At 38.9% G+C, this 25,125-nt stretch overlaps 1 long non-coding RNA gene across 1 annotated transcript in view; it reads left to right on the forward strand.

Annotated features, from left to right (window-relative positions):
* The window catches only part of LOC109250487 (uncharacterized), a 347,132-nt gene extending 323,429 nt beyond the window's left edge, over window positions 1-23,703 (forward strand). Inside the window, exon 5 of the long non-coding RNA XR_008418372.1 lies at window positions 23,656-23,703. This is a non-coding gene — a long non-coding RNA (uncharacterized LOC109250487). The remainder of the gene's footprint in view (window positions 1-23,655) is intronic.
* The last annotated feature ends 1,422 nt before the right edge of the window (window positions 23,704-25,125 follow it).

The following is a 25,125-nucleotide window of genomic DNA, read 5'->3' on the forward strand; positions in this document are numbered from 1 at the left end:
TGTATGTGTGTGTGTGTGTGTGTGTGTGTGTGTGTGTGTGTTTTAAATATAAAAGTGGCCACGATTTTAAAGAATATTTGCAAGTTAGGAAGTGGATTTTTTTAACTTCTCTAACTCATTTGGTTTCTCTTTTATGGACTTGCTGATATTTAAATTTAACTTTTCTGAGTTCTCTATTAAATAACGGACTCAAACAGCACAATCAATCAAATAGCTTATCCTTAATCCATTTTGTGAAAGTTCATCTTGAGCTATTTCTTTCTTTCTCTTCTCTGCATCAGAGGAAGCCAGAAAATCCTGGGCTGTCATCATTTCCACTGAGAGATAGGCTGTCACATTAGATCACTGATCTGGTCGATTTCACGGTCACTTACCATAGATGGACATCTTGGATTTCAGAGAAATGCGTGTGGGTAATTCACAGTGCAAACTAACAATTTAAGGTAGAGCATGGCATTTGCTTTGGACCCCAGGTCTACAACCCATAGTTGTAAAGGATTTCTATGTATATCTAGGCGGTGCTAGAGCCAACATGTGACCCTGACAGTATTCACACTGAGGCTTTAGGTTAAATTAAAGGCGTGCAGACAATAAGACACTTCAGAGCAGCTCACTACTTTACATGTTAATACTGGGGATTTTCATCTCAGATTAGTTCTAAAAAGAAGCTGAAATACTTTGAGAATACAATGGGAAGGTAATATCTTGGTGTCATGATTTTCACAGTGTTTGCAATCCACAATGAAAAAAATAATCTTTCTTTGCTTAGTGGAGGTATAAACTAAGCTTGCTTATATCATTAATAGCAGCAAATTGGATCCCTTCAAGATTTAATTTGTGTTATAAAGGAGGAAGAAGTCCCAATCAGTCACACAAGCTCCATTTTTTGCCCACACACTCACCATTAATTGACATAACATTAGTTTCCATGGCTTCATTGGAAATGATTCTAAATATATTAGTCTCTGCACGCAGAATTAAAAAACTAAACTAGATGTAAAAATGGTGCAGTTGAGAAACAACCTGAGGGGTGCCTGGGTGGCTCAGTCTGTTAAGCTTCTGACTTAGGCTCAGGTCATGATCTTGAGGTTTGTGTATTCGAGTCCCACGTCGTGCTTTGGGCTGTCAGCACAGATCCTGCTTCAGATCCCCTATCCCTGTCTCTCTCTGTCCCTCCCCTGACTGCCCCCTACTCTCAAAAATAAACATTAAAAAAAGAAAGAACCTGAACTATGTCTTCATCATCATCTAAACACATGCATATGTAATGTAGACATATGCATACATTTTGAAAAGCTTAATTGTTCCTGTGCAATATTAAAGAGTTTAGAAACCTGGAGCATGCATTTGGGGTAGGGTTGGAGATAGATTTTCAAAAAAAGAGATGATGATGATGATGATGATGATGATGATGATGATGATATAATAAATAGAATGTATAAGAGTTAAAAGCACATGATTTATGTCTTTTAGAGAAATATACAGCATGTTTAACTCATCTAGTACATAAAAATATTTCTTTCTTTCTGGTTATAACAAATGCTTATTATTACAAGTTAAAAGTAATGAGTTTTATATTAAAAAAAGAAAAGAAAATTAAAGTCACCCATAATCTCACTGTTCCAGATAACTGTTCAACAGACTGTTTTATTTCTTTCCAGTCTGTTTCCAGTATTTCTGTATATTTGAAAAAGAAAATAGAAATCACACGGTTTCTATATTGCATTGCACCTTATGTTTTTGAGTTAAGATTACTTTTTAAGCAGTTTTATTTTTATCATTGTTATTAGTAAACACTACTTTAAAGTGCTTCATAATCACCCAAATCCTAAGAAGGTACTATTCAAAGTTTTCATTATTTATTTTGGGACAATTAATGTCCTTTAGCCCTTTTGGGGCTATTTCAAATAAAGCCAAGTTTAACATCTCTATGCATAATCTCAGCCTTTTCAAAAAAATCTAATCATTCCATCATTTAATAATAATTTCTCCTACAGACATTGATGTATACCATATTTAGTCCCATTCTTTTTTTTTTCATTTAAAAATGTTTTTTTAACGTTTTTATTTATTTTTGAGACAGAGAGAGACACAGCATGAACGGGGGAGGGGCAGAGAGAGAGAGGGAAACACAGAATCGGAAGCAGGCTCCAGGCTCTGAGCCATCAGCCCAGAGCCCGACGTGGGGCTGGAACTCGCGGACCGCGAGATCGTGACCTGAGCTGAAGTCGGACGCTTAACCGACTGAGCCACCCAGGCGCCCCAATATTTAGTCCCATTCTAATGTACTCAAGTATTATTAGCATCTTAAACAATTATCCTGCGGTTCTACTTCTCACTTTTAGCCTCTGCTCTATTGATCTTCAAAGCCAACTTTCTCTGTTTTTTTCTGAAACTGTCTTTTTTAACCTCTCAATGATGGTAAGTCTAACCGACATGTACGCCCTTAAACTCTCTTTTCCTTCAGCCCGTATCGCACTCTCCACATGCCCTTTCGTTCGTATTTCCTTCACCAATTTATCCAATCTCCCTCACCCTTAAATGTTGGAATTATTCAAGGGTGCAGTCCTATGCTACCTTCCCTCTTTGTCTTCTCAGTCTAGCCATTTTATTTCGTGTATCTTTTCAATCTTCTGAAGAAATTTACATATTGAGTCTCATTTGACGGGACTCTACCAGACTGTCCAGATTCAAAGTAACATATTAGGCCTGGCCAGCTACGGTCATAATACTTAGCACCTACCTTTAGTTTAGCACTCATTAAGTAAAACTGTATTTTAATCATACATATTTTTTCTCCACTATTGATTTTCCTACTGGATGGAACCTTTGCCCATCTTTGTTTTTCCGACAGTCCAGGCCCTTAGTAAGTGTTCATTAAGTGCTTAGAGAAGGAATGACTAAATCATAGCTGCTCTATTAGAGCAAATGTGGTTGCATGGAAGAGGAATGCAATCAAAATAGCTCAACTGAACATAAGATGTACTCTAAGGATACATGAGAATTTCAGAGGATATAATAATAGGAAAAATAACAAGGGCTCATGGGAATTTGGAATCCAAACGATCTTTTTTTTAAATTTATTAACTTCGAGGGGCGCCTGGGTGGCTCAGTCGGTTGAGCGTCCGACTTCGGCTCAGGTCATGATCTCACAGTCCGTGAGTTCGAGCCCCGCGTCGGGCTCTGTGCTGCCAGCTCAGAGCCTGGAGCCTGTTTCAGATTCTGTGCCTCCCTCTCTCTCTGACCCTCCCCCGTTCATGATTTCTCTCTGTCTCAAAAATAAATAAATGTTAAAAAAAAAAAGATTATAAATTTATTAACTTCGAGACAGGTCGAGAGAGAGAGATCGAAAAAGAGGGAGCACAAGCAGGGGAGGAACAGAGAGGGAGAGAGAGAGAGAGTCCCAAGCAGGCTCCACACTGTGAGTGCAGAGTCTGACGCGGGGCTTGAACTCACATGCCAAGAGATCATGACCTGAGGCCAAATCAAGAGTTGGAGGCTTAACTGACTGAGCCACCCAGGCGCCCCCAAAGAACCTTCTTCTGTGTGAGTGTGTGTTGGTAGGTGTGTGCTACTTCATCCTCTGGCTTCTCTCAGACATGCCTTCTCTATTTAATTCTCAGCAAACACATATGGCTAATGAGGAAGGACACCCCAGAACTGAAGCCTCAACTCAGGAATCTACATGACTCTTAAACCTGACTCCCTAGTAACGACTGATTCGGTCAGGGGGACTCAATTACAGCTTCCCAAAAGGCGAATTTGAGTTGTCTGATGAAGAATCTCATGGTCAGGTGTCCATCCCTATTGCACTAAACTCGCCCTTCTAGGCTGCGGATGGGCAATATCTTCTAAGGTTGCAGTATGGGTTGGAGAGTCACAACGGTCATCTCTCAAAGGGCGCCAGGATGACTTTTTAAGCTTTTAATGCCGTATGACTTTTCACCCCTTCAGAACTCTATCCCATGCAGTGCTGGGCTCTGTACTCCCTATTCCTGACATGATCCTTGGTGATTTAAAGATTCCCATAGGAAACGGAGCTCGGAGTATCTTAACCTTCCTTCTTCCATTGTCCTGCATCCCATCTCATAGCTGCTCATTCTCATGGTCATAGTCGTACTTGGCGACCAGGAATAACCATAACCGTTCCGTAATCTCAATTTCCAACAGTCCACTCTCTGACCACCACTTCCTATCTCTCCAGCTCATTTCCTCTACAAACATGATCCTGACATCCTTCCAGGACCACAGATCCTACCATCGTTTCACATCCCTCATTCCTCTGATACATTTTCTTCTCTCCTTATCCATATAACTTTGGTGTTAAAGTATAATAATCACCTTTTGCACAGATCCTCAATACCCTTGCCGCCTATCACTTCATTTGTTCTTGGTGAAATGAAGACTTGTATCGGATCCAACTCTCCCTATTCAACATATAAGCCAGTAACCCTTGACAATTCTTCCCTCTTCCATCCATAAAATCTTTCACGAAGGCCTGTCAATTTTATCTCCTCAAAGATTATTTTCTCTTTTCCTATTGATACTAGTTACACTGCAGTCCAGGGTCAGTTCTTGCCAGTACGACTTCAACGGCCTCCTCACTCTACTTTCTTCGTGGGCATCCTTCTCTAATCTGGTCTCCACAAAAATGCCAGAACTGCCTGCAGGGCAAAGCCACCCTTATCCCTGCATTGCTTACGACTGTTTAGTAGCTCCCGATTGCCTGTTGAAGAAAATCCAAACCCTTTAAAATAGACTGCAGCTTTTCCAATTCTCATGTCTTACAACTTTTGGCTCATCCTTTATACTGCTGCAGGACTGAAATGCTCGGAGCCGTGGCATATGGTTGTATACAACCATACTTGATGGACTGACGACGTTGTGAGAGCCCAACGCACTCTCTACTATATGATTTTGCCCATGTCTGTTTGTTTATTTTTCTCCGCGTGAAATACTCCCTTTGCCTCTGTTTATCTAGGGATACCAGGAAGAAAGAGGCAAATATTATTTAGGGATATCTAGGTCTTACTCTCATTTCCTCAAGTCCAACACCACCCTCACCATCACCTTAGTGAGAATATGGCTTTTCTGTGTACATAGGCCTTGAAATAATACCCAGTAGATGGTTTTTGTCAGTTCCTCTGCAATGGGATTCCAAACTCGGGGCAGAAAAGGGCAGTGGGAAAGGAATTTGAGAGTTTCATGAATCAGGAAAGATGCAAATTTGTCTAGAAAGTATAATTGGCAACTGCACGGAGCCAGGAAAAACTACATTAAAATATGCTACATCTGTTCCTACCTTGTGTGGCCATTTCACTTAAAATACAAACTTGTTCTCTTGGCAAATTAAATTGAGAACTTTATCTAATCTTACACTTGGGATGTGTGTGCTAACTTCTCTGGTATTTAAATATACTTTTAATAAGCTATAAGCTTCTGAGTATCAGGTTTGTAACGATTAAGCAGATGTTAAAAATGAAAACGGCTCAATATTTATAGTGACTCTTTTAGAAATTTATATCAAGATTTTAAATGATAATATTCTTTGGTTCAACGATTCTAAGTCTAGAAATGCATCATAATGACGTAATATGACAATTTGATAAAGGTACACCACTCACACACACACACGCACACACACACTCACAAATGATTTGGTTGAACACTTGTTTACATAATGAGAAATTGAAAACAGATGGTTAATCAACTATTATAGTAAATCCATTAAATGGTGCACCATGAAGATACTGATGATAATTAGGAATATTTATATTAATTGACACAAGAAAAGCACAACATATTGTCACTGAGGAGTGGAAACAGCAGAATGCACAACAGTGTATACAGCAATACCCATAACACACACACACACACACACACACACACACACACACACGCTCTCCCTCTCTCTCTCTCTCAGACATAATGTACACATGACTGAGAATACATCTGAAAAAAATATTTTCAACATATTTTAAGTTTTTAATTCTATTGTCTTGGGCTCTTTTAACTTTCTTCATCATACTTTTTCTCCAAATCGTTTGAATTTTTCAAAATGATCACATATCAATTTCTACCATCTGATGAAAAGCTAATCAATTTTAAATTTAAATGTTAAACCATTAAAGTACAAGAACATCAGCAAATGGTTCTGTAATGTTTGGATGGATGTAAAAGGCCTCTGTAGTCTAACATGTAAGTCTAATACAGAAAGAGATACATCGTTTTGACTACATAACAACTAAGAATTTCGGCAAGGCAAACCAAAAAACAAATGACAAACACTAGCGAACATAAGCAAAACTACAGCTACATGAGAATTGAGGGAAGTATTCACGACACGTTTGAGAAACAACAGGTGAATAGTCCTAAAATAGAAGAACGTACAAATAAATGAGTATATACGATCTAACTAGTTCACAATCAATGACATCACTCACTTGTTTAAAAATTGAACATAAGGTGAACTTAATCACGTATCTAAAACTAATAGAATGTCAGAATATTACTTTTCCTTCTATCATTCAACAACGCTCAACAACAAGCCTATCTTGAAAAGTCAAATGCAAAATCAGTGAAAATATTCGGGGCCTGGCCCTAAGTGTCTTTAGAGGAATTCAACTATAACTCCTGATGCTTCAAACAGTACAAAACAAGCAAAGAATACCTTCGGATGTTTACAAACGCACACTGAAGAAATGCAAGCACGCTTCTAAGACGTTCTGGGCTTCTTTTCCATTAACCAAAGAAGCTGGGCACAGTGGGTACATCTCCGGGCTCTTCCTCTCCTTTACTGCAATGGAGCAGCTACAACGTGGTGACAAGGACACGGACTTTCAGAGTAAGGAGGACCGAACGCTACTTCTGCCATTTGCTAGCTGGGCGATTCTTTTTGTATGGCCAATGCTATAAGCATCGGCATTTAGAGATACTGCGTCAAAAAATACGATGTTAATAATAATATCTCCTCACAAGGCCACCTGGAGAATGTAAATTAAACACCTAGCAGAATGCCAGGCACATAGTGTGGGGCTCAATAAAAATGACTACAATAATAACGATAATCAATTAATCGTGGGATAGTTGTGGGGGGCGGTGGAGGGGAGAATTATACTTTCCTTCCCTGAGGAGGAATTAGAAATGTCTTATCATTTTGTCCCTTTTGCTGGGGTTCAGTTTAAAGACAGTCACATAGGAGTTTTGTTTCTCAGGACGTGCGGCATGAAGGTCTCCGAGCCTTGATATTTTGTCCTTCTAAGAGAGCCACTGCCATATTTCTCTGTATGTGAACAGGCCATTCAGCTCATGCATGAAGGGCTCATTTTGTGGAATCCTGCTTTCAGCTAATTATCTTTTTAAATTGCCCTCATTATGAATTCGTGACTGTCAATAAAAATTATTTAAACACAATGATAAACAAAATGAAACACCAAAGTTATGGGATATCTATTTGTTAGACTGCTGGGCCGGGAATTGCTAACCACTGTTTTAATTACCGTTCTTGTTCACTCTGGAGACATGGTTAAGATTTTCTTTAAGAAGTTAGTTTGTGCATTGGGAAATTTGAATTGTATCTGCTTCAAAAAGACATAAGGAGCATGAATGTCTCTGCGCCTGGCCTTAACTTGAAAAAATATAACTGGAATGGATAAAGAAATTGTGGTTTATATATACAATGGAATACTACTTGGCAATGAGAAAGAACGAAACATGGCCTTTTGTAGCAACGTGGATGGAACCGGAGAGTGTGATGCTAAGTGAAATAAGCCATACAGAGAAAGACAGATACCATATGTTTTCCCTCTTATGTGGATCCTGAGAAGCTTAACAGAAGACCATGGGGGAGGGGAAGGAAAAAAAAAAGGTTAGAGAGGGAGGGAGCCAAACCATAAGAGACTCTGAAAAACTGAGAATAAACTAAGGGTTGATGGGGGAGTGGGAGGGAGGGGACAGTGGGTGATGGGCACTGAGGAGGGCACCTGTTGGGATGAGCACTGGGTGTTATATGGAAAACAATTTGACAATAAATTTCATATTAAAAAAAAGAAAAAAAAGAAAAAATATACCTGGATAAAATAAGCACCAGAATTATATTTTGATTCTGAACACAGTGATCGAGATGCAGGATGAGGGGAGAGAGGGCAAGAATAGGACAGGCCATTGAAGAGCTCAGCATAGTGGCCAATTCATGGCTTTTGGTGTCCTGACATGAGTAGGAATCGTTTCTCCACAGCCTTGCACAGGTTACGGAAACTCTCGGCTTCCTTTGCCTCCCGTGACAAACTAGAATATTAATGTTGAGCTTTTAAGGATATTTTACAGATGAAATAAAATAAACCTAATAATTAACCCAGTCCTTGATCTATATAAGGTGTTACCAATGAATAACACCCCCGTAGTGCCTTTCTTGGCAGTCATTTTGATGAAACATATAAGCCGCTAGACCAAATTTATCTATTTATATCTAAATAAATTGCCAGGTGGCTATTCAAGAGTAGGTAAATTCTTGAAAGTATTATACCACGACTGAAGGCAGACACAGTAGTTAGTTGCAAGACTGGGCTTCTTGGCTACTAAGATATTTACTACTGGCATTCGGTAGCTTCTTGTGAGGAATACGGTCGTGAAAAACCACGGCTAAGTCAAAAATGGGTGTCAAAAGCAATTTTCTCATAAGAAAGAAATGTTAAAACGTGAACATCATTTCTGGGTAGCGAGCTGCCGCAGCCAACTCTCTAGGGCTGGCAATAGGAAAAGTCGAGATTCCTCAGTGCATGTGCCATGGTGTGCAACACGGGCAAAAAGGACCGTCCACGAGATGAAGAAGACACTAAAAGCTCCACCTAAGAACATCTGTGCAAAGAAAAGGGCCCCAAGTCCATCTGACCTCACTCCGAAATGCCCCGTTTAAGGTACTGCCTAGAAGTGGCTTTAGGGAAGATCCTTCTTGACTTTTTCCACATCAGAGCTTGCCTGAAGAGTTTGATGGTGCTAAATTATATTTTACCAAAATGATGCAAGGTCAAATCACTAGCATTTAAAGAAAAGGAAAAAGAAGAGAGAAACTGTGCCATGCACATGAATGGAAATACATCCCAAGCTCCAGCTGGAATTATTAGGAACCATGTGCTTAAGAAGTTGGGTCAATTGCTGTCATTCACTACTGTGTTGCCTATAAAAGTCCTGATCGCCTGCCGAGGACAAAGTTATTATGAGCAGCAACATAGGTATAACAATAAAAGTCTAAATAAGACCATTCACTCTTCTGTTCCAAACACCTACAGTTAGACTTTTGTAACCCAAGAAGGGTCTAAGGCAATACTGTGTATTCAGTAACTAACGTGAGTTGAACTCTGCATGACGGATAGATACTCCAGAAGAACCATCTAGCTCAGTCATAATCATAGCAACAGTCTTCTAGAGAGAACATCAATGATCACATCAGAGATGTTGTCTCATGGAGGCAAGTTTGAGGAGTTGGCCGGCTCCTCCATTAACTGACTGGCTGATAACACTTTCCCTTTACCTTGTCACCTGCACTCTTCACAAAGTGTTTTCACATATATTTCGCTTTAACTTCACAAGAAGCAAGAAGGAAAACGGGATTTTGTGAATTCCCCAAATTAACAGAGCTACCAGGTGGCAACGGGATTCTAACCCAGGGTGTCTATTTTTCTAAGTCTTTAAGTCCTGTTAGTTAACATACAGTGTCATATTAGTTTCAGTTGTACAATATGGTGAGACAACAATTTCATGCGTCACCTGGTACTCATCACAAGCGCACTCCTTAAGTCCGATGGCTTGTTTAACCCACCGCCTCACACACCCACCTCCCCTCTGGTAACCGTCAGTGTGTTCTCTCTAAATAAGATTTTGCTTCCTGGTGTGTTTCCCTCTCTTTTTATCCCTTTGCTCATTTGTCTTCCTTCTTCCGTTCCACACAGGAGCGAAATCGTATGGTATTTGTCTTTCTCTGACTCATTTATTTTGTTGAGCATTATACTCTCTAGTTCCATCCATGGTGTTGTGAGTGGCAAGATTTCCTTCTTTTTTGACAGGATGATATTCCATTGTGTATATACACGTCCGCCGCATCTCTTTATCTATTCATCAACTGACGGACACTTGGGCTGATTCCATATGTAGGCTATTGTAAATAATGCTGCCGTAAACATAGCTGTTCATGCATCCCTTTGGATTGGTGTTTTTATTTTTTGGGGAAATACCCAGTGATGCAATTGCTGGATCGTAGGGTAGTTTTATTTTTAACCTTTTGAGGAACCTCCATCCTGTTTTCCACAGTGGCCGCACCAGTTTGCATTCCCACCAATAGTGCAGGAGGGTTCCTTTCACGCTACATCGTTGCCAACACCTGTTGTTTCTTGTGGTGTTGATTTTACCCATGCTGACATGGGTGAGGTGATATCTCATTGTAGTTTTGATTTCCACTTCCCAGATGATAACTGATGATGAGCATGCTTTCATTTGCCTGTTGCCATCTGTAAATCATCTTTGGAGAAGTGTTTGCTCATGCCTTCTGCACATTTTGTAACTGGACTATTTGATTTTCAGGTATTGAGTTTTATAAGTTCCTTATATATTTTGAATACTAATCCTCTATCAAATATGTTACTTGCAAATATCTTCTCCCATTCCATAGACTGCCTATGAGTTTTGCTGTTTCATGTGCTGTACGGAAGCTTTTCACTTTGATGTAGTCCCAATAGTTTATTTTTGCTTTTGTTTCCCTTGACGCAGGAGACCTATACAAAAAAAGTTGCTATGGCTGATGTCAAAGATATTACTGCCTGTCTTCTCTTCTAGAATTTTTATGGCTTCGGGTTTCACATTCAGATCTTTAAGAAATTTTGAATTTATTTTGTGTAAGAAAGTGGTCCAGTTTCATTCTTCTGCATGCTGCTGTCCAGTTTTCCCAACACCATTTGGTGAAGAGACTGTCTTTTTCCCACTGGATATTCTTTCTTGCTTTGTTGAAGATGGATTGACCATACAGTTGTGGGTTCATGTCTGGGTTTTCTCTTCTGTTCCATTGATCTATGTGGCTATTTCAGAGCTAGTCCCACACTGCTTTGATTACTACAGATTTCTAATATAACTTGAAGTCCAGAATTGTGATATCTCCATATTTGCTTTAGTTTTTTAAGATTGCTTTGGATATTCAAGGTCTTTTGCAATTCCATACAAATTTTAGGGCTGTCTGTTCCAGCTCTGTGACAAATGTTGGTATTGATAGGGATTGCATTAAATGTGTGGATTGCTTTGGGTAGTATAGCATTTTAACAATATTTGTTCTTCTGATACATGAGCATGGAATTTGTCCATTTATTGGTGTCATTTTCAATTTTTTTCATCAGTGCTTTATTGTTTCAGAGTACAGGTCTTTCCCCTCTTTGGTTAGGTTTATCCCCAGGTATCTTACTGTTTCTGGTGCTTGTAAATCAGATTGTTTTCTTAATTTCTCTTTCTGCTGCTTTATTACTGGTGTATAGAAATGCAAAAGATTTCTGTACATTGATTTTTGTACCCTGTGAGTTTACTGAATTCGTTTATCTGTTATAGCAGTCTTTCGGTGGAGTCTTTAAGGATTTCTATATATAGCATCATGTCACCTGCAAATCGTGGAAGTTTTACCTCTTCCTTACCAATTTGGATGACTTTTATTTCTTGTCTGATTACTGTGGCTAGGATTTCCAGTACCATGTTAAATAAAAGTGGTGACATTAGACATCCTTGTCTTGTTCCTGACCTTTAGGGAAAAGATCTCAGTTTTGCCCCATTAAGGATGATGTTAGCGGGGCATCTGGGTGACTCAGTGAATTAAGAGATCGATTCTCGATATCGGCTCAGGTCATGATGTTGCTGTCATGGGATTTAATCCCACATCAGGCTTCATGCTGAATGTGGAGCCTGCTTGGGATCCTCTCTCTCCCTCTCTCTCTCTGCCTCTCCCCCACTCACACTTTCTGTCTCTCAAAATCAATAAATAAACTTAAAAGCTGTGGAGTTTTCATATATGGCCTTTATTACGTTGAGGTATGTACCCTGTAAACCCAGTTTGTTGAGGGTTTTCATCATGAGTGGATGTTGTACTTTGTCAAATGCTTTCTTCTGCATCTATTGAATTGGTCATATGCTTCTTATCCTTTCTCTTATTGATGTGATGTATCATGTTGATTGATGTGTGAATATTGAACCGCCCTTGCAACCCAGGAATAAATATCACTTGCTTGTGGTGGATGACTTTTTTTTGATGTGTTATCGGATTCAGTTTGCTAGTATTTTGTTGAGGATATTTGTATCTATGTTCGTCAGAAATATTGTCATGTAGTTCTCTTTTGTGTAGTGTCTTTATCTGGTTTTGGTATCAGGGGAATTCTGGCCTCATAGAATGACTCTGGAAGTTTTACCCTTCTTTTCTACTTTTTAGAATACTTTCAGAAGAATAGATATTAACGCATCTTTAAATGTTTGTTTGAATTCATTGGTGAGACCACCTGGCCCTGGACTTTTGTTCGCTGGGAGCTTTTTGGTTACTGATTCAATTTCTTTATTGGTTATTGGTCTGTTCAAATTTTCTATTTCTTCCTGTTTCAGTTTTGGTAGCTCATATGTTGGTAAGAATTTATCCATTTCTTCTAGATTGTCCAATTTGTTGGCACTTATTTTTTCATAATATGCTCATATAATTCCTTGTGTTTCTGTGGTGTTGGTTCTTATTTCTCCACTCTCATTTATTTGGGTTCTTCATCGTTTTTTCTTCTTGATGAGTCTCGCTAGAGGTTTATCAATTTTAGAGATGTTTTTTCAAAGAACCAGCTCCCGGTTTCTTTGATCAGTTTTGTAAGTTTCAGTATCATTTATTTCTGCTCTAATCTTTAATATACCTTCTGTTGGTCTTAGGCTTTGTTTGTTGTCCTTTTTCTAGCTCCTTTAGGTATAAGGTTAGGTCGTTCCGATTTTTCTTGGTTCTTGAGGTGTGTATTACTATAAACTTCCTTCTTATAACTGTTTTTGCTGTATCCCAAACGTTTTAGAACATTGTGTTTTCACTTTCATTTGTTTCTGTGTACTTTTGTTCCTCTTCTTTTATTTTCTGGTTGACTCATTCATTGTTTAGTAGCATGTTATCTAACCGTCATGTATTTGTGGTCTTTCCAGATTTTTTCATGTGCTGGACTTATAGTTTCATAGTGTTGTGGTGAGGAACGATGCATGGTATGGCTTTAATCCTTTAAAATTTGGTGAGGCCTGTTTTGTGGCCTAATATAGGATCTATTCTGGAGAATGTTCCATGCGCACTTGAAAAGAATATGTACTCTGCTGTTTTAGGATGGAATGTTCTGACTATATCTAATAAACCCATCTGGTCTGGTGTGTCATTTAAAGCCACTGTTTCCTTCTGGATTTTCTGTCTATATGATCTGCCCTTTGATGTAGTGGGGTGTTAAAGTCCCCTACTATTCTTGGATTGTCAATTAGTTCCTTTATGTTTGTTAACTGTTTGACGTATTTGGGTGCTTGTATATTGGGTGCATACATATTTACAATTGTTATGTCTTCTTGTTGGATTGTCCCCTTTATTATTATATATTGTCCTTCTGTGTCTCTTGTTACAGTCTTTGTTTTAGAGTCTATGTTGTCCAAGTGTAGCAAGTGTAATCTCTGTGCTGGTTCCCACAGGTGGCTCTGTGTTTATGGTGAGGGGTGGGGGAGGCAAATGGCACTTGCCACTTCCTTCATTCCCAGAGGGGTCTTCATGCACACTGTGTCTCTGGGATGTGCTCCAAATGAGCGAAAAGCCTCCCCAATGTGCGCCGTAGGTGCTCTTCAGGTCACTGTTTCCATGCTGCATGTTCTCGGGCTGTTTGCCAGCTTTCTCTCCAAGAGAAGCCCCAGGGCCAAGCCTGCTAACTCTAAGAACTCCAGGCTTTACGCCCCACTGGGTGCAAGAACTCACAAAATCCAGGTCCTTTCACTTTCCAAGCCAATTACCGTGGGGTCTGCTTTCCCCGTGTGCTCCTGTGTGCTGGTCTGTCTCTCACTCTTCTCAGCAACTGTGGCTCCCTCCCACTGCAGTGGCCATGACCGGTCTCTTTCTAAACCACGTCTCCACACTTCCTACCTTCTTCGATATGGCCTCTTCTCTCCGTTCAGTTGTGGTGTTTGTTCTGCCAATCTTCAGGTCAATTTCTGGCGTAGTTAGGATGATTTGATAGTTATCTAGTTGTATTCATGGATGAGGCAAGCCTAGGGTCCTCCTACTCTGCTTTGATCTTCCAATCTTCATTTTTATGGTAATTCAAACCAAAAAATCTAACTATGTTCTTCAGGGAATTAGGTACTTTAAAAAGTAGCAAGGTTTTTATCACTGGTAATATTTATGCAGAATATGTTATATTATATATGTATATATATGCTTATTTTACAGAATTTATATAAGTTATATGAATATGTATGTATATGCATGTATATAATGTGTATATATATGTAAACATTCTAAGCTATACCCAGATTTCCTAGAAACTTCCTACCTAAAGACATGAATACAGAAAGAGCAATTGTTTGCTTCCTTTTAAAATCTTGTTTTAATGTTCATTTATTTTTGAGAGAGAGAGAGTGAGAGAGCGAGCGAGCATGAGCAGTAAAGGGGCAGAGAGAGAGAGGGAGAGAAAGAATTCCAAGCAGGCTCCATGGTCATCACAGAGCCTGGTGCAGGGCTCGATCCCACAAAGATGAGATCATGACCTGAGCTGAAATCAAGAGCCAGTCACTTAACCGACTGACCCATCCAGGTGCCCCCAGAAGAGCAACTGTTTTACAAAAACAAAATCCTACCCTCGATGGCCAATAAAGGATTAATCTGGGATGGGTAACTGACCCAAGATGAGCCCTTTGTGTGATATTTGGACTTGGAATCCAGAGAATCAAGTCAATCTCTCCATAAAACTTCCATCTTCCCCCCTGACTCCTGAAAATCTCTTTTTTTTTTTCAAATGTATAACATGGTGAACATTTGTTCCCTGAACACTGGCTTGAGAATACCGCATTAAAACACCATGTTTCAAAATACATGACTATTATAGCATAAAATATAGAAGTTTTTGAATAAGCATTTCCTTTAGATCTTTGTGCTCTGGATTCCAAATGGTAAAATGAAGGGTTCAAAAATTATACATACATTCAATTGGGCTGGAAATGCTGCTGTGCGTGAAGTCTGGCAATGCCTCTCACGAAGGAGAAAGCATTGCTCTAGAAGGCTTATCAGGGTTCCTGATTTTGTTTTTGTTTCCCCATGAATGCTCTCAAATTTTCATAGAAATGTTAAGTTTAAGAAACACAATGTTTCTCATTCCTCTCACACCCACACCCACCAGCAGCCACCCATGAATAATATTCTTAAAGTTTTGGACAAAGAATTAACAGTAAGATTGTGAACAGTAAAGCTGTAACTAAATCTTGTGAGAAGGAAACAAAATAGGTTGTCATGTTCAACTGTGATTACACATCATTACAGTGAGTGCAACTCCCAGATTGTTTCAAGTTTAAGGTTTTCTTCCCTACCAGTATAAAGTAGAGGACTTGTGATCATCTGTTGCTGAAATTTATTTTAAGCCTTAACAACTTCCTACACTGTTAGCTTGAAATCTATGAACTCTAGTGAAATCTTATTATAATTCATGAGATAAAGCTTGAATCAAGAGAAATAACATTCAGAGGGCAGGGATAGAGAGGGAAAGGTATTTGGTGTAGCGTGTGGAGTGAGGGAGAGAAAGAGAAAGAGAAGCGAAGGGATACATTATCTTTTCATTCCATTCCTGATTCCCAAGAGGCATTCGGATCAGTCCCTATGTGAAACTACCCCTCAAAGATGCACCCCACTATCTGAATTTTATTTCTGCCTACACCTCTGGCACTCACGGACTCTTAGAGTTGAACTGCCCTTTGAGGTCATCTCTTCCTAGGACAAGTCTGGAGAAAAGGGACTTTTCTAAGTTCACAGAGTTGGTTCATGGCAAAATTGGGATTACAATCCAGGTCGTGCAATTCCTGGTCCCTAAACTTTCAAACATTTTACAATTTTTTTTAAAATTTTTTAACGTTTATTTTATTTTTGGGAGAGGGAAAGACAGAGAGCAAGCCAGGGAGGGGAAGAGAGACAGGGAGACACAGAATCGGAAGCAGGCTCCAGGCTCTGAGCCATCAGCACAGAGCCCAACGTGGGGCTCGAACTCACGAACCGTGAGATCATGACCTGAGCCGAAGTCAGACGCTTAACCAACTGAGCCACCCAGGCGCCCCATCAAACATTTCAAATTTAATAAAATAGCACAAGTGATTGTACATGAGGGCTTTGGTAAAGTTACAAACAAGAAGCAATTATCACAGAAAGATTTTAAAACAGAACTGAAAATGGAAAAGCTTTCTCCATGCATGAAATTTTGGCCTACAGACACTTCTGAGGTTTGCCCCAAATGGTGAATTTGAATACGATCCTAACTAAATAATTTATCTTAATGTGGATATTACACTTTTCAGGTAGATCTGTTTCATCATGAGAGCAAATTTCTGCTAGTGAACTTTTTATTTTAGTAACTATACATCTAAACCTACTATTTCCTTGGTTGTAAAGGAATTGCGGCAGAAGCTGGCCTTAGAGCGCCTTGACCATAACGTGGTCCCTGTCTCATTTTGCCACGACTATAACACGGGATCGCAGTAAAAGTCCCAAGAGAACATCCAAACCTGCCTCGAGGCCAACCCCTCTTGTCTCTCGCGCTGACTTCCTAACGGTTCCCGACTTTCCTGACTTTTCCATCTGGATTCTCCTCATCATTTTGCTCCATTTGGAATAGCAGCCTAGCTATGGTGAGCGGGCAACCCGGCAGTGGGACGCTGCAGAATGCTGCCTCTGGTAAATGGGCCACATCGTGTGCATGAGAACATAATCCTGAGCTCAGTCCAAATAGCCAGGGTATCACCTGAAATGGCCCTGGCTTGCAGAAAGTACCACACTAAGTCTAGTACCTTCTTTCACCATATGCTACTGCAAAAAGAAGAAAGGATTAAGTATCAGGAGAATCAAGTTTCTGCTTTGTGACCTCAATGTTTCTCCACTACGTGTTCCTCACAACTTAAATGAGGGATGTGACTGGTGGAAGAGTTCTCAATACTAGCTGCTCATTAATATTTCAGGGATATTTTTAAACATACAGACTCCTAACAGCCATACTGCATCAAGTTAATCGTGATTATCCAGGTTCTAGGCCCAGAAAGCTGTCATTTTTTAAAACTCCCTTAGGGGCTTGAACGATCATTCAGGATAGGGCTTCACTGCATTAGGCATCCTCCATGGTCCTTTCCAGATTTATAGTTTCCTCGCGTATTTTGGGTTACTTAACAGATACCGACAAATAGTAACAAAGCTTAATTAAGCTTTATTATGTTGACCACTTCAAAGTCAGCTAATGGCTTTTGAAGATTCCACAATAAAGTGAGATCATACAGCTTTTCTCTTTCTGCATCTGGCTTATTTCATGAAGCATTATGTCCTCCAGGTTCATCCATGTTGCTGCAAATGGTAGAATCTCCTTTTTGTTCTAGTGTGTGTGTGTGTGTGTGTGTGTGTGTGTGTGTGTGTGTGACATTTTATCTGATCATCTGTTGATAGACACTTAGGTCCTTTCTATATCTTGGCTATTGTGAGTCGTGCTACAACAAACGCAGAGTTGCAGATATCTCTTTGAAGTATGTAGAAGAGGGATGGCTGGATCATATGGTAGTTCTGGTTTTAGTTTTTTGGCAAATCTCCATACTATTTACATTCCCACCAACAGGGGACAAGTGTTGCTTTTCCTCCACATCCTCATCAACAGTTGTTAGTTTATTATTTTGATAATATTCATCCTAACAGATGTGAGGGGATCCCATTGTTGTTTTGCATCTTACTCATGATATAACTGTTGGCCATTTGTATATCTTCTTTGAAAGAGTGTATATTCAGGTCTTTTGCCCATTATATAAAATATATAAATATATATATATATATATATATATATATATATATATATATATACTTGCCCATTATATAAAATATATAAAACTATATATACATATATGTGTACATATGCATACACACACATGCACACATGTAGCTATTGTGTTGTCAGTTCCTAAAATATTTTGGATATTAATCTTTTCAGATATATGGCTTGCAAATATTGTCTCCCATTCTGTAGGCTGCCTTTTCATTTTGATGACTGTATCCTTTGTTGTACAGAAGTTTTTAGTTTGATGTTTATTTTTGGTTTTGGCGTCATATCCCAAAAAATCATTGCCAAGACCAAGGTCAAAAAGATTTTTCCCTGTGTTTTCTTCTAGGAGTTTCACAGTGTCGTGTCCTCTATTTAAGTCTCCAATCCATTTTGAGTGTTTTTTGTTTTTTTTTTTTTTTTTTTTGTGAGTGGGATATTTAATAGGGGTCCAATTTCATGATTACATTATGTGAATATTCAGTTTTGCCAACACCATTTATTTGAAGAGATTATCCTTTCCCCATTATGTACTCTTGGCACCTTTGAAAAAATTAGCTGATTGTACAGGTGGGGGCTTATAATATATAATTTGAAATCAGGAAGTGTGATGCCTCCAACTCTATTCTTCTTAAGATTTGTCTATTTGGGGTCTTTTCTGATTCCATAGGAATTTTATAATTGTTTTTTCTATATGTTAAAAATGGCATTGAAATTTTGATAGGAATTGAATCAAATCTGTAGATTGTTTCGCATAATTAGAATATTTTAACAATATTAAGTCTTCCACACATGAAAAGATGCTCAACATCATTCATCATCAGGGAAATACAAACCAAAACCACAATGAGATATCACATCACACCTGTCAGAATGGCTAAAATGACCAACTCAGGAAACAACAGATGTTGGTGAGGATGCGGAGAAAGAGGATCTCTTTTGCATTGTTGGTGGGAATGCAGACTGGTGCAGCCCCTCTGGAAAACAGTATGGAGGTTCCTCAAAAAATTAAAAATAGAACTACCCTACGACCCAGCAATTGCACTACCAGGCATTTATCCAAAGGATACAAAAATGCTGATTCAAAGAGGCACACGCACCCCAATGTTTATAGCAGCACTATCAACAATAGCCAAAGTATGGAAACAACCCAAAAGTCCATCGACTGATGAATGGATAAAGAAGATGTGATATATATATATATATATATACACACACATATATATATATACACACACACACGTGTGTATATATATACAAATATGTGTGTGTATACATATGTGTGTATATATATATATATACATATATGTGTGTACATGTATATACACACACAATGGAACATTACTTGGTGATCAAAAAGAATGAAATCTTCCATTTGCAACAACATGGATGGAACTAGAATGCATTATGCTAAGCAAAATAAGAGAAACACAAATATCATGTGATTTCATTCATATGTGGAATTTAAGAAACAAAACAGATGAACATAGGGGAAGGGAAGGAAAAATAAGATAAAAACAGAGAGGGAGGCAAACCATAAGAGACTCTTAAACACAGAGAACAAACTGAGGGCTGCTGGAGAGGTGCTGGGTGGAGGGATGGGCTAAATGGTTGATGGGCATTAAGGAGGGCATCTGTTGGGATGAGTTTTGGGTGTTCTATGTAAGTGGTGAATCATTAATTCTACTCCTGAAACCATTTTTACACTATCATGTTAACTAACGTGGATTAAAATAAAAGATAAAAAACAGACAAAACACAATATTAACTCTTCCATTTCATGAACACATGGTATCTTTCCAGTTATTTGCATCTTCTTCAATTTTTTCATCAATATTTTCTAGTGTGCAGTGTCCAGATCTTTAAAATTTTTTTTAATGTTTATTTATTTTTGAGAGAGCGAGCGAGCAAGCGAGCAGGGAGGGGCAGAGAGAGAAGGAGACATAATTGAAAGGAAGCTCCAGGCTCTGAGATGGGAGCATAGAGCCCGACGTGGGGCTTCAACTCATGAACCGTAAGATCAGGACCTGAGCTGAAGTCAGACGCTTAACTGACTGAGCCACTCAGGCGCTCCCAGATCTTTTACTTTTTCGGTTTAATTTATTCCCAAGTATTTCACTTTCACAGATATCATCCTAGAAGGGATTTTCTTGATTTCGTTTTCAGATAGATTGTTGCTGGTAAAAAGAAATGCAACGGATTTTTTTGTATCACAATTCTGTGCCCTGTAACTTTATTAGTTCTAAAAGGGTTTGTTTGTTTGTTTGTTTGTTTTTTGGTGGACTCTTTAGGGTTTTCCACATAAGGGATTATGTTATCTGTCAGCAGAGACAATTTTACATCTTAATTTCTGATTTGGAAGATTTCTATTTATTTTTCTTGTCTAATTGCTGTTAGTAATTCTAGTACTACGTACAAGAGAAATGGTAAGATTGAACAGCCTGACCTTGTCCTGGATTTTGGAGGAAACACTGTCAATTTTTCCCCATTGATTGTAATGGTAGCTGTGAGCTTTTCACAAACGCCCTTTGTTGTATGTATCGAGGGCACTTCCTTCTATAGCTAATCTGTTGAGAGTTTATATCATGAATGGATGTTGAGCTTTGTGATATGCATTTTCTGCATCTATTGAGATGATCATGTGGTTTTTGTTTTTCATTCTGTTAATGTAGTGTATCGCATTGATTGATTCACATAGGTAAAACCAACTTTGTACCCCAGGGATAAATACCAATTGGTCATGGCGTATAATCTTTTTGAAGTGTTCTTAAGTTCAGTTTGCTAGTACTTATTTGAAGATTTTTACATCTATATTCATCAGGAACACCGGCCTGTAGTTTTCTTTTCTTGTGGTGTCTTTTCTGGCTTTAGTAGGAATGAGTAGGAACGAGTTTGGGAGTGTTCCCTCTATTTCCATATTTTGGGAAAGTTTGGGTAGGGTTGGTATTAATTATTAACTTTTCGGGAGAATTCAGCTGTGAAGCCATTTGGCCCTGAGCTTTTCTTTATTGGGAGGTTTTTGATTACTACTTCATAAATTCATTTATTACTAGTTTGTTTAGGCTTTCTGTTTCTTTTTGATCCACTCTTGGTAAATTGTATGCTTCTAGGAATTTATCCACTTCTCCTAGTTATCCAATTTGTTTGCATTGTGCTGTTCATAATAGTCTCTTATGATCCTTTTTTATTTCTAAGACATCCGTTGTAATGTCTCCTTTCATTTCTAATTTTACTCCAGCTTTATCTCTCTGTTTTTCTTAGTTTCGCTAAGGGTTTGTTGATTCTTTTTTAAACAACTTCTAGTTTTGTTGACTTTTTCTATTGCTCTTTATCCTCAATTTGATTAATTTCTACTCTGATGTTTATAATTTATTTCACTTCTGTAACTTTGAGTGTAGTTTGTTCTTCTTTTCTATTCCCTTGAGGTTAGCTTATTCATTTGAGACTTTTCTTCTTTTTATTTTTTTTTAATTTTTTTTTTTAATTTTTTTTAGATTTTTTTTAACGTTTTTTATTTATTTTTGAGACAGAGAGAGACAGAGCATGAATGGGGGAGGGGCAGAGAGAGAGGGAGACACAGAATCGGAAGCAGGCTCCAGGCTCTGAGCCATCAGCCCAGAGCCCGACGAGGGGCTCGAACTCACAGACTGTGAGACCGTGACCTGAGCCGAAGTCGGACGCTTAACTGACTGAGCCCCCAGGCGCCCCGACTTTTCTTCTTTTTAAAAGTAAGCATGTATGGCTAGAAACTTCTCTCCTGGTACTGCTTTTACTCCATCCCGTAAGCTCCGGTACATTGTGTTTTTGCCATTTAAAGAGACAACAGGACATTAGTTATTAGGGACAGGGAGGTGGGAACATGGGGAGATGTTGGTTAAAGGGTACAAAGTTGCAGTTCAGTAGGATGAATAAGTCTCCGGGTCCAATGTGCAGCATGGCGGTGATACTTAATACTGCATTGAACCCTGGAAATGTGCTGAGAGTAGACTTCAAGTATTCGACTACACACAAAAATGGTAACTATGTAAGGAGATATGTTGATGAGCAGTGACTGTAGTAATCATTTTACCAGGTATTTGTATATCAAATCATCATGTTGTAAGCCTTAAATATATACAATTGCTTTGAACGTTTATTTCGTGAGTTAGAGAGAGAGAGAGAGAGAGAGAGAGAGAGAGAGAGAGAGTACAAGCGTGGGAGGGGCAGAGATAGAGGGAGAGAGAGAATCCCCAGCAGGCTCCACATTATCAGTGCAGAGCCCGATGCGGGGCTTGAACTCACGAACTGTGAGACCATGACCTGAGCCGAAATCAAGAGTCAGGTACTTAACCGACTGAGCCACCCACACACCCAATGTACCATTTTTATTGAAAAAATCATTTCCTTAGATGAAACACATTTAACTTTCCTAACATTATAGCATTTGTCCGTTATTTTTGAAAAATAAAGCTATTTACAAGATTGTTGAGTGAACATTTGTAATTGTCCTGTTTGTGTTATGTTGTTACAATTTTCAGTCAAAAACTTGAAATTATTCGTTCGAACAAAATTTTTTTTAAAAAATCGGTTGACAGCTGACAACCAACAAGTTGTCAAAACGCCCTGATTTTGAAATCCTTACACTAGCCTGACTATAAGAAGAATATGGCTACCTATAGGACTTTTTCACTTAATCTCACTTCACCTTTAATATAACCCTGCAATAAAAGAACCGTTCCTTTTGATATATTAATGAAAAAAATTTAGGTTCAGAGAGATTAGATGACTATGTTGAATGTCACTCAGGAAATGGAGAAATAGGATTTCAATTCGAATCTTCTGGATTCCCTGTGATTTCACAGTAACATATCACAGGAAGTGCCTGTAACCACAGCAAAGGAAACAGCCCGCGAGGGATTCACTTTGTGACTGGGTCCTGGGGCAAGAGCAGGCAAACGGTCAACTGGCAACAGACCAGATTCCAAAAACTTCTTCTCTCCAACAACTTAAAATAGAATCCAAGGATTAAGTACCCTATATCAGCTTCTAGAAAGGCATAGTCCTGCAGGGCCTTCCAAATTCACCTAATCCAGTGTGTTCAAACAGAAAGGGAAACTGAGGCACAGAGAAACAGCATTGCTGCTTAGATCATATAGGTAATGGGTAAGAGAGGAGACCAGAACTGAATTACTTCAAAGCTTTTTCTGTCATTTTTCCCTCAATACTTGATGCTACGAAAGCAATTTGAAAAGAGAATAAGTAAATGGAATAATTCCAAATGACTCTGTAGACAAAGGGACATTTATCATGAGAGAAAAGGGGTTTAACGTAGTTTTTCCCCCAAGAGAGTCCTTTATGAGAAAAAGCCATCCAAAATATTCTCCAAAACCCTTTCTAAATTCGAAAAAGAGAAGTAACATTATTGCTCGCCACATATATAATTAATATCTATTAGACTTAGCACATTTAATGGTCATGGTATCTTTGCTTTTATGAGATATTATAGATCATATATATGATGTAGTCAATGTCAAATTATTGGTTAAGAGTACAACCTTCAATAATAGCATTGTTCCTTTGGGAAAATATAATTCACTTTACAATGATTTGCTTTGCCTTGCAGTTTACAAGAATGCATTGCGGCAAAAAGTAGAGATCACCTGTCTGTTCAGTAAGTGCCTAATATAGCATGACAATATATAAGTTACATGGCTGTTTAATATTGTGTATTTGGGACAAGGTACTTATATTCTTTGATCTTCAATTTCACACTTTTCAAAAATTATAATGTAGATTACATTATCTGTATAGCAGAGTACCTGAAATATAAGAGGTTTGATAATTTCTACACATAATTCTTATTCTAATGTTTATGTTACGTTGATACGTGGCCATGCCCACGTTGTTTGACCGCCACATGCACTGCAAACAAAACAGACACAATAGAAAGTGTATCTTTTCATTTTTCCCCTAGAAAACTGGTTTCCTTGTATTTCTCATTTTTCTTTTTTTCAATTTTTTGAATCTTTATTTATTTTTGAGAGAGAGAGAGACAGAGAGCGAGTGGGGGAGGAACAGAGGGAGAGGGAGACACAGAATCCGAAGCAGGCTCCAGGCCCCGAGCTGTCAGCACAGAGCCCGATGCGGGGCTCGAAGTCACGAACTACGAGATCATGACCTGAGCTGAAGTCGGACGCCAACTGATTGAGCCACCCAGGCGCCCGTTTGCTCATTTTCATGAGCATAACCCCTTCTTCTGCTGAAGGATTCCTGAGTTATGTATAATACAAAGGCTATTACAAGCTCTATATTGAGTCTTTACCTCATTATTGCATATTCGGCTACAGCTTCTGCTGTGTTCCCGACTTACCGGCAAGAGCAGCCAACCATGGTCCTCCTCGCACCCAGATAATCAGATCTACCCCTACAGAAATCTAACTCCGAAACCAGTTACATATAAAAGGAGGCACATGCATTACCTCACATGATTCAAACAGTAGTCCTACGAGCTATCCTGTGATATCCCCATTTTACAGGGGAAGAAACCGAGACTCCGAGAGATTAAGTAATTTACCCAAGGTCACAGAGAAAGTTAAGTGACGAGTACTGGATTTCAGAGCTAGAAATATGAGCCACTCCACCACACTGCTTGTTTATTTTGGCATTTCTGTTCATTAACCTAATAACTATGAGTCACTGATAGCTCTGAACACTGGGGATGGTTACCACCACCTGTAATGGCATGGATTCCAACGCAGGGTCTTGTGTGTGCATGGACATACCAACTATGTTTCTTTGCTGCTATTCTTCCCCCTTGCCTTGCTATTTCAAAAAGGGTTAACTGTTGGTGACAACCTTCTGAATTTAGTTCACTGAGACAGACTGCGGTAGAATGACAGGAGGAATGGAAAATCACCTGGAGATAAGAAAGCTGCAGCACAAACATAAGACGTGATAAGCATTCCAATCACCCTCTTGGAGAGACAATGAATTAGGCTCTGCTTTCCCATTTGTTTGCTTAGCAAGGGCTAGTTTCATTACGTTAGTCTCTATCACTTGTGTTTTTGCAACTTGGGGATTTAAGTATGTATGA

The sequence above is a fragment of the Panthera pardus genome, unplaced genomic scaffold (genome assembly GCF_024362965.1).
Source record: "Panthera pardus isolate Hobbes unplaced genomic scaffold, ASM2436296v1 HiC_scaffold_27, whole genome shotgun sequence".
In the NCBI taxonomy this organism is placed as follows: domain Eukaryota; kingdom Metazoa; phylum Chordata; class Mammalia; order Carnivora; family Felidae; genus Panthera; species Panthera pardus.